At 39.0% G+C, this 9458-nt stretch overlaps 1 protein-coding gene across 5 annotated transcripts in view; it reads left to right on the top strand.

Annotated features, from left to right (window-relative positions):
* Positions 1-9458, top strand: part of USP49 (ubiquitin specific peptidase 49) — a 30075-nt gene that overhangs the window by 1014 nt on the left and 19603 nt on the right. The window contains exons 1-2 of one of the 5 annotated variants that reach the window (XM_026864143.1): positions 5800-6948; positions 7366-7442. The exons of 3 other annotated variants lie outside the window; for them this stretch is intronic. The gene's annotated coding sequence lies outside the window, so the exon portion shown is untranslated. Of the gene's footprint in view, positions 1-5799; positions 6949-7365; positions 7443-9458 lie in introns of those variants that run through there. One more of the 5 variants, XM_026864142.1, reaches the window with a different exon arrangement.

The following is a 9458-nucleotide window of genomic DNA, read 5'->3' as shown; positions in this document are numbered from 1 at the left end:
AAGGAAAAAAAAAAAAGGCACGTTTAGCATTGGTGTATTGCCTCTCTGCTTCTGGTGTGAAAGCCTTGAGTGCAGTTTCTTGCTGCAGTGGATTTCTTGCAACTAATCGTAATCCTTCGCTTGGTGTTTGCTTGTTTGCGGCTCTCTGTCCGCACCAGACCTTGCAGGTTGTTTTCTTCAGGGCTAAAACACACTTATTTGGGTTTTTCTGAAAGTAGTTACTGTTTTGTCTCAGCACCTAAGAACGAGTGACAAGAAGCGCTTTCTCTAGTGGCAAAAGTGATATAAATTACTGAATATGTCTTTTCAGATCCTATTTTATTGGCCTTTTTTTTTTTTTTTCTTTTTCCTTTCATTAGCTATTTCTATACTGAAATTTCTTAGGACTTCTGCTGGGACTCATAAAGTGAAGTTTAGTGTTTCCTCATCCCTTAGAAGATGTTAGTGGGTAGATTTAAAATAGCTAACAAATGGAAATACTACGAAATTCAGCTTCTGTTTTATAATTCTTTATGAATTCTTTCACATGTGTTTTTTGCTTCGGGGAAGTGTGGAAGGGTTTTTGAAGAGTCGCAACAAACCTAAGGTTTTTGTTTTAAAATTGTTTGTTAGACATGAATAGAGAGATGCTAGGATAGGTGGTTTGAAAACTTTGCCTGTAAGTGGTCGCAGCAATTCAGGTGGAATGGGGGGAAGAGGAAGATGGGGTAGCTCTAGGACAGCTCTGAGCTGTGTGGTGGGATGTGCTCCGAAAGATCCCGCTGATCCTTTATTTTCTGCAGGAATCCTCTCCGGGGGATGAGACCCACTGGAAATTTCTCACTTTTTTTAACAACCTTTGTGGTTTTCATCTTGAATATTTCATCAAGAGTTGGTTTTGTTGTTTGGTTTTGTTTGGTGTTTTTTTTTTTCCTTTGGGGAAAGAAACCTTCAGAGATGTTCTTGTCTCAGCAGCCTATTGTTAATTGCTCAGTGTATAAACACTTCACCTTTCCTAAACACTTAACCACAATGAACAGGCTGTTGAGTTGATGCGGGTATGTTGTATAGAAAAAAAAAAAAAAAGCAACAAAAAAAAACCAAAGCAAAAAAACCCTTCAATGTCAGTGAATGGAAGACCATCCTCATTAGCCCGAAGCCCTAACGAATCACTGCTCTGGAGTGTACTAAGCAAATTCAACAAATTGTTTAACAGGAACCACTAGCATTTTAAAATCTGATTTATAGATCAGAACGTCTCAGTTGTTTGTTCATATCTCCGCGTATGCCGATGCTAACGCTCTTCACTTTTGTTTTTATTAGACTTTAGATCAAAGATGGCTCATGCGAGGCTATTAAGTCGTATGTGGCTTGCGAGCCATTGAATTACAGCCCCAGCATGCAGGCTTCATCACGTCAGTGGCAGCAGAGCTACGGAGCAGCTATAACACCACTGAAACAAAAAAGATTAAAGTGGGAGTGAGGGGAGAGAAGGTAAAAATGGAGGTGGAGATTCTGTCCTTTGCCAGTGTCATAGCAAAATAATTTCTAAGAGGTCTAGAGCTAATTATTTATATATTCGCAGTCATTCATGTCATGGCGTACTGAGGAAAATACAAATTAAAATGCACCCTCTGTTGCACTTCATTCTGCTGGAAAAAAAAAAAAAAATTTACATTTTAGCACAGTGTAAGGAAGCGTGAGTATCTTTAGTAGAAAAGATAGGTAGGAAGAAAATAAACTTGACTGCTCTTAATTACCTTTTTGCTTACAAGATGGTAAGGAGCACACGTTCACTGTTACACCTCCAATACAATACAAAGATCTGAGAGATTTTCTCAGAAAATGGCAAACTTGTTGGGGCTTAACTTGAGGTTTTTTAAAGAAGGCTCACTAGGTAAGTCCCTTTAATTAGGTAATAATGTAATTCACTGACAAGTCTGTCCTTTTAAGAACTTTACTGAGAAAGCAGAAGAAAAGTACAGGCAACTATCTGAAAACCAGAAGCTTTTCCCCTTGTTCTCCCCACGGTGCACACGCTTTCTTGTCTCGCTGCCTTGGCTGTGTAATCCAGCCACGCTTTCAAATGAGACAGAAAATTGGAATATGTGGATGTGACAGCTCAAAGTTTGTATGACTGTGTTTGAAATGTATCTTGTGTAACATGTCACTCATGACAAATGTACTCTTTTAAAAAAAAACTTCTAAGGAGATGCTTTTTCAATGTTTTGTAACTTTGCTGACTGAAATGCGGAAGGGGGCTTTAGCCAAAGCAAACCCCACATACTCAGACACAGGAATCCCGACAGAACGTTGGAGTTAATAACTAAATATGAACTAAATAACTTCATCGTGATCTCCTAAAAGGAAATAATAGTTTGGTCTATTATTGTATTCTTTGGTGTGTAGTATATATCACGAAAACTTTTACACTCAACCTCTAACCAAGCGTACTGAAACAGAAACTTTTTTTTTTTTTTTTTTTCCCCCTCTGGGTGAAGCCAGTGGCGGTTTTGAAAGAGCCAATTTAATGGAGAAAAGCTTTAGTGCATTTATGTTCTTTTCAGGCTTTTCAGTCAAACCATGGAAGATCAAGTCAAGAGTTATGGGCCACAGCTGTGTTCCTCCATTGAGATCTTCTATAGGACATCAGCTGAGCTGATTAAGAAATGGTGACCACAGCTCCATTCCCTTATTCACTCTGAAAGGCAAATCCGTCCACTTGATTGAGAAGCATTGCCTTGCAACCATATTTTCCCATTCACTTTCAGTGGGCGGCTTAGATTTGATTAAGAAATACTGTCCTATAATTGCATTCTGTCCCTCTCTCTCATGCTATGAAAAGCCTCTGAAGACAATTCAAGGTTTTGAACTTTAAAAAAAAAACGGTACGGAAGGAGGGTCGTTGCAGCCTGGCTAGGTGGGTATGCATATGAAGTGATAAGTAGCTTTTAGCTAGAAATACTAAATATCCTAAGAAAGGCAGTCAATGCTGGCTTGTGTTTCTGTACTGCTACAGCTTTGTTCCCCACTTTTCCTGGAAGGGATCTGTGTCTCTAAGCCTGACTCCATTCCAATCAGTTTTGTGACAAACGTGCTTTCCTTTTCTTCAAACGGCACAACTGTATTTTATGTAAAATCCTTTCTTTTGGTGTGATGGGACCCGGTTTGCCTCTTGCCTGGCGCTGAAGCTAACTTTACCCACTAATTTTAGATAGTTTAGAATTTCACATTATGTCGTATATTAAATGTGTTCCAGCTGAATAACAAGTGCCTTGTGTATTAAGAAAATGATAGAGATTTGTGGCTGACTTCTAGCTTGAACATTATCTGCATAAATATTGAACTGTAGTCTATCAGAACAAATAACTATTTCATACACTAAACTTGAGAAAATACAGTTCGGCATGAATGCCTTCCCCCCACCCCTGCAGGTTTGTGTCACTCAGTGAAATGAGGAGCTAATGTCTTTTTCTGACTAATTGGCATTTGTATTTATGTTCACTGCGTGGTTTTTAATACTTGACAAGAGTTGGTGGGTTTTCTGGGTAGAGGTGGAAGGATTTAAACCGACTGTGTGTCTGTGTATTTGTGTGTGTGCATGCATCTATAGATGTGTTGCTAGAACTGGACGACACGATCTGCTTTTGGATGCTTAGAGGTTTTCCAATCACTAACAACCAGTGAGAAGTGATACGTTCTAATTCGGAGACTGTGGCTTGGTTTAGCATGAGCCAGAGGGCTACTTAGGAATGAATTAACTGAAACTTGGATTGTGTGCTGCTTAAAAAGGAAACCCTATGGTCTGATGGGGATGTAGATCAGCGGTTGCCTGCTTGGGCTGGGAACTCAAGGAGATCTGCTGCCTGTAACTCTCAGGGTGCGACTAAACCATATAATTTCAGCACTGCACGCTTGGAGGAGTGATGCCTCCAGCTCTTCCATCCCGTTACCTTCTTTAGTAGTTTTATTTTTCCTTCTTAGGGGAAACTTTTTCTTCTCCTCACTGTCCCATCCATGCCTTCTGTCATGGAAACGTCGAAGGCAAAAGCCGTGAATTAAGGCAGTTTGTTGAACCAAGCTGGCTCCCTTCTAATTAAATGGAGAGAGTGATGGCTAAATATCTTCACCCTCTGCCAGGAAACAGAAATATGGGGAAAGACAGCTCCTCGCTTCCCTTACTAATGCTGCTGAAGGGAACGTCAGGAGGAGGAGGCCGTTGAAAGGGCAACTCTTTCAGATACCTGCCTAGTGCCTGCTTCTACGTTACTTTGTTGGCGTGTAGTGAAATCGTTTGCTGATGGCACGGAAATTTTTGTTGTTGCGTTTGGAAGATTTCATGTAAAAACAAGCCACGCTTAAATGCGTGCCGTTTGCTGTACAGGAGGGATTCGCTGCCCGGCTCTGTAGAATTGGTCGTGTCTTCTGCAGCTGGAGAAACGTAACGGGAACAGAAGCGCCATGCTGGGTACAAAGGAGCAGGTTGATCTGGGTAGCTGTTTCTCTCTGAGGAGAACAAAAGGGATTTTTACATGCTTAAAACCCACACAAACGTGAAAAACATGCTTTAATTTTAAGGACAAGTATTCTAGACTTAGAATAGTATTAATTATTCTGAAAAAAAATCCCTGTAAAACTCTGCTGTTCTGTTTTTCGGTCTTTTTTAACTTAAACCAGATAACTGTTTATTCACTGGAGTTGTGAGAAAGAGCCTTTAGCTTGGATTTAATGATGTTTAATCATTCTTTCAAAAATACAAAGGAGGTACTAAAAGCTGTTCAGCTAAGCTTTAAAGAACTAATAGCTATAATTCAGATTGAAAAGTGATTTAGTTCCAGAGGTAAATCTATAATCCTACCAGTCATGAGTTAATCTGTCATCAGACTAAGACTAGAAGCAAATCTATTTAACTAAGAATAGTTAATTCACCTGAATGAGAGCAAGGATGAAGATCCTTCTCACAAGAGTTTGTTTATTTTGAGAAAATGTAATATTCATGTTAGAGAGCGAAAATAGTGTTTTCCGACGGTAGGCTGAAAAATTCTGATTTGAAATTTGCACTGCTCTTTTTCTGAACTTTTCAGGATGCTTTGGTGGCATGTCTGCCTGACCTGTTGTTTTGGACACTGGAAGTGAGGGAGTCAGTGAATAAGGAAGAGAATATCCTGTTTATTATAGAATTGGAAGATTTTAGGAGCAGCTTTTTGAGGCAGTGGATCGTGGCATCAGAATTGAGTTCACCTCTCCATCTTTCCTTTACTTGTACTGTTGTCATTTCATCTCAAGACAAATGGGTTGATGAACTCTAACCTCTTAGTAGTATAATTTATTAAAATAACAGATAACTGTAGAATTCAGCCTGAGTTGATCTTCAGTTCTTAAAGAAGATTAACAACCTGATATATTTGCAAATCAAGTTCCTGTTTCCTACCTCATTCTGTTACGTCGACATGTAGTGAGGACAAAGGCACTGCTCAGATATTGCCTATAATTTACAGAAAAAGATTTCAACCACAACAGGATCCATAATATGGAAATTAGGAATAATTCTATCAGGAAGAGGGGGGGGAAAAAAAAGGTGCATTTGAGCAATTGAATTTGCTCCCTATGTGCTGGAAAACAGAGGTTCAAACCTTGTGTGTCAGCTGGCAGGCTGGACATAGGGAAGGTTGAGACTGAAAATACACTTCTTAGTTTTATTAATGCCACTTTAGATCTCCTTTTCCACACGTAGGAAGAGGAGAGTTAGCTGTGTAGATTTTTTTTTTTTTTTTTGCCAAGCACAAAACAGGCTCATCAGCTGTGCAGGGGAAGAGGACATGTAAATCTCTTTAAATCTTTGTTGTCAAGAAAACAGAGGAGACCTTGGTCGAGCCCAGCAGTCCAAGTGAAGGCTGGGTCAGATCGTTTGCTGCTCCTAGAGCTGAGGATGCAGCAGCACCCTCCCGTACAAGGATGTGGCCACGCTTATGGATGCTATGCACATAAATACTGTTGAGTATCTTGGGCTGATGTCTGGGTTTTGTTGGTTAGACAAATAAAAATACAGAAGTCCGTGCTGCATTTGGATAAATCGATCACTATGATTTACTCCATTTACCATAACAGCATTTATTAAAGTCCACAGACAATTTTCTAGCTACTGTTCTGTTTCAATCGCTTGGGGTTTTAAAAGAACTGGTAGTAGTTGATTGGCAAGGGAAGGAAAAGAATATGATGGAGAGGTATGTCGAAACCCTTCTTTATTTTCATCTTTTAATCTCTGCTCCTCAAACATATCGAAGGCGCCTTTCCTGCTTAAAACCTAGCAAAATGGGACTGTGGAATACCGCACTTATATTTAATACTATTTGCCTATTCATTATGGCTGTGAAGATAATAAGCCACAGCCTGCTGGGGTTGTCTTGTTCTTTATTGCTTCAGTAGATGGCACTGACATGTTCGTTTGACTGATTGCTTTATGTGTTGTATCAGCTGTGATGTTGTTTTAGATTAGTTAATAGTCTGTCTAAGATTTTGCCAAGATGAATATGAATTAAAATGGGGGAGGCAGAACAGCAGAGGACTACCCATAACTTACCAAGTATTCACTCTCTGGTATAATCCGTCTTTGTGTATATCACAAAGAGATTCTCGAAGAGGCTGTTAGTCTGCTGCTGAATACCGGGGCTGTTAAATTGATCTCTGCTGCAGCCGTCGGTTTTGTGTGCGTGAGCAGCAGCGAGAGGATTCTCTGATGAGCTGGAGCTAGAAAACTTCGCCTCGTACCTGTGCGACGAAGGGCTTTGGGTTTGGTTTATTTTATTACAGTCGTCTGGGCTTTGATACAAAAGTAATCCATTTTTGCAAAATGATGGGGGAACGGAGCAAGGTACTATAGGTCAAAATGGAACCGGTTCTGACCGTGCTAATGAAGCTCTTTGCCAGGAGTGGAAAGTTACGTTTAATTCCGTTGATGTTCTTGTGAAGGTGGGTGGAAATTGAGTATAATTTTTCCCCATCAAATGTTGAATGTGTGGTTTTCAATATTTTCAATATATAATGTCTGAACTATTGCTGTGAACCTCAACTCTGGGTGTATTTATTGTTTATGCGACAACTGGTGATAAAAGTGATAAACGCTGAATGTGAAAAATAATATTTAAGGAGCGTGGTCGAAAGAAGTAATGTGTTCTGTGTCCTGAAAAAAATGTTGCTTTTTGGCTGCATTGTAGTAGGCCATGATTAAAAGGATTAATAAGGTAGAGAAAGTGGGCACACAAGAGAATGGCTGTTTATCTCCTGTATTTTTGTTTTCTTAGGCCACACTGAAATATAACATGGCTTGTTTTGTTTAACTTGTACCTTGTTAATTATTCTTAAACTGCCTTGTTCACTTGTGCACAGGTCCTGACCCGTGAATACGTAAGCACGTACTCTATCCATTTGAGCAGTCTCACTAAACTTGAATACATTGGGCAGTGGTAAGTGTGAAAGAAAGCAAAAAGACATCAGTTTTGGTCTGAATCCCGACAGTTTGGGGATGGTGGGGTGTAAAAAAAAAAACCAACCTGCATTTCCAAATAGTGAAAGTTGATGTGGCTCTATTGACTTGGAGTCAGCGCAGCTAATTTTGCATCTGTTAAAGCTCTCTTACTGTCTGCTCTGGCAGAGAGGATTTCAGGAGCAGTGTTTGGGGCAAACATGTAGAAAACTTTAAAATGCTGTGGCATGTCACACTCTGATGTTGTCACAATTATGGAAATAGAATGAGTTGGGAATTCATGGATTCTATAAAGCTGGTTGCTTGACTCATAAAGTGAAATTATTACTTTATATTGGGCAGTTACCATCTACTTTCTGACTTCTAATGCAAAACATTTTTTTTTTACGTTTGATTCTGATAATTCAAATTGTATGTATTTACTGTAATTGCTTCAGGCTTCTACAGATGTAAATACCAGAGGAATTACTGAGTTGACTTTTTTGGGCTGATTCACTAAGACTAGAGGAAATACTGTGAATTGTTTTAATGCACAGTGTGTGCCTCTTTTACACAGTGTATCCAGATCGTGTTTCCCAGCTTATTATTAACACTTCAAAAAGCCAAACCAAAAATAAAACCTCAGAAGCCTATGAAAAGAAAAGGGAGGGGGGACTTTATGTGTTGCAATAAACAAAGAAATATTAACTTCTAGAAAGCCATGAGCTAAGAAGTATATAGCATTTTAATAATGCTTTTTAACATCCAGGGCTGGTATATAGTAACTTCCCATGTTTTCAGGGAACTGTAGGACGTGAATCTTCTCTGTTTGTTTTGCCGTAACCCTACGGAATAAATAGTATCAGTTGTATTGCACATTGAAAAGCTATTCTTAAAGCTAAGGTGAAAATTGAAAATACAGGTAGCTGGGGGGCGGGGGGAGGCTTTACATGAGGTTTTAGTCATTTATTTTTATTCATCTCTTGCACTTAGATGCGAAACAGTGTGAGTTTGCCTTAATAAGAATATTCATGTTTCGCCTTTAAAATACTTTAAATTTTAAAACCCTCCAAGTTTAAACTTGTATGGCTGGAGAATTTGAAGGGCAGTGTAAATAATAGAAGAGCTAGTTCCTAAGGAAGTCTGTATTAAAATGCTTTGTGAACTGAAGAATTTCACCTTCCCTTTGCCTTTCTGTGATAGCTTTCAAACCATAAACGGCTGGATCCATTCCTAGTGAATGCTGAACTGCCTCTTGTTTAAGAGGATCTTCATCGGGAAGGAATGTGGATAGAAGACACATGCACATTTGCAGCTATTTGTTGGCCTGTATAAAGCATGAATTACTGCTCTTTGAGGATGCAAGCAGTGCAAAGTCTTTTGTTTTAGTCATAAATTTGTTCTAACCAAACAAAAGGAGTTTGGTGGGTTTTCTGACTTCTTAAGAGTTTGCCAGCAAGCCTCTTTGGTAAAGAGAGTGTATCTCTGCAGAAAGGTTGTCCTGGGTAGTATAGCTAGCCGGGTTCACCCAAGTGCAACAAGCTGCAACAGCAAAAAAGGCAGGAGGAGGTTGTTTTATCTGTTCCAGGCATTGACTAACTTTAGGACTAGGGACTGGAGAACACTTCACATCCTTTTCAGTCTTTATTTGTACAGACGGGTTAACAGCACATTTCAGTTTACATGAGGCCTTAGATTTAAGTACACCAGTCATATTTAAAACAGTCTCAGAGATAGTAACACTTTTTTCTGAAGTATGTAAAATTCCAGAGTTTTAGGAAGAAAAGTTTTGCGGTTTTTTTAATCCTTGCTCCTTCCCTGGGTCTCCATTCATTGAGCACTGAATTCAGCTTTAGCAATTTGTCGGATAGATTTGGTGGTTAAATTGTTAGCAGATAGTACCTGTAAATGTGTTTGGTTTTTGGTTTTTTGTATTTTTTTTGTGTGTGTATATATATATATATATATATATATATATATATATATATATATATATATATACACACACACACACACA

The sequence above is a fragment of the Athene cunicularia genome (genome assembly GCF_003259725.1).
Source record: "Athene cunicularia isolate RWA chromosome 26 unlocalized genomic scaffold, athCun1 chr26_part1, whole genome shotgun sequence".
In the NCBI taxonomy this organism is placed as follows: Eukaryota; Metazoa; Chordata; class Aves; order Strigiformes; family Strigidae; genus Athene; species Athene cunicularia.
The sequence above is the reverse complement of the archived record's forward strand: the minus strand, read 5'-3'. Positions and strand labels throughout refer to the sequence as shown.